We start from the raw sequence: 1144 nt of genomic DNA on the forward strand, positions 1-1144 counted from the left end.
GTCATCCTCTAGGCTCCAGATGCCTGTACTCTACTGCTGCTGCTGTTCTTGGTGGCCATTTCATAGTACTGGCATCTCCAAAACACTGCATGACCCCTTCAGTCCTGGGCCATCAATTGCAATTGAGGCTGCACCTTCACCAATGGCCTTCCATGGCCTCTCATAGTGCCGAGCCTTAGCTGCTCTGCATGACCCCTTCATGCCTTCAAAACTAGTACCAACTGGGTGACTCTTACACATTACCAAGTCCCACTGCAGCATGAGGTACATCTTTGGTTATCTCTGAAACACAGCCTCTGTGCTCTCAGAAAACACTTCCCAGAAGATGTCACCTCAACAATGCTGGTCTCTTCTTGATCACTGCTAATTTCTTAGCTCTAGCTAGCCAGCATCAATAGTCCCAGTAATGCAAAGTTTTCACTTTAGTAGTTCTGGTATCTTGTTAATCACAGTTGATTCTTCAGCCCCAGTTAACCAGAACCACAGAATCTTCACAATCAAAATAGCAATGGCCCTGATAAGTGTCTTTAATCTTTCCTCTGAAATTTCACAAGCCAGACCTCCATCTTCTGCACTGTTCTCAACATTATATTCTAAGCTCTACACAACATCCCACAGAGCTCTTAACACTGAATGGATCTTCTAGCCCAAAGGTCCAAAGTCCTTCCACAGTCCTCCCCAAAACATGGTCAGGTTGTCGCAGGAATACCCCACTATGCTGGTATCAATTTGTCTTAGTCAGGGTTTCTATTCCTGCACAAACATCATGACCAAGAAGCAGTTGGGGAGCCTGTGTCAAGTTGACACATAAAACAACCAGTGCACCCTCTATTGGATTTAGGTTTGGTATAGGATCTTTTCCCAATCTGTTGGCCTTTTTGTCTTATTGACAGTGTCCTTTGCCTGACAAAAGCATTGCAATTTTATGAGGTCCCATTTATTCTTGATCTTACAGCACAAGTCATTGCTGTTCTGGGTCTTCAATTTTGTTCCATTGGTCTACTTGTCTGTCACTATACCAATACCATGCAGTTTTTATCACAATTGCTCTCTAGTACAGCTTTAGGTCAGGCATGGTGATTCCACCAGAGGTTGTTTTATCCTTGAGAAGAGTTTTTGCTATCCTAGGTTTTTTGTTATTCCA

At 43.6% G+C, this 1144-nt stretch overlaps 1 pseudogene; it reads right to left on the reverse strand.

Moving 5' to 3' along the window:
• The window catches only part of LOC110302760, a 51978-nt pseudogene that overhangs the window by 2751 nt on the left and 48083 nt on the right, over nt 1-1144 (reverse strand).

This window comes from Mus caroli, chromosome 10 (assembly GCF_900094665.2).
Source record: "Mus caroli chromosome 10, CAROLI_EIJ_v1.1, whole genome shotgun sequence".
Classification (NCBI taxonomy): domain Eukaryota; kingdom Metazoa; phylum Chordata; class Mammalia; order Rodentia; family Muridae; genus Mus; species Mus caroli.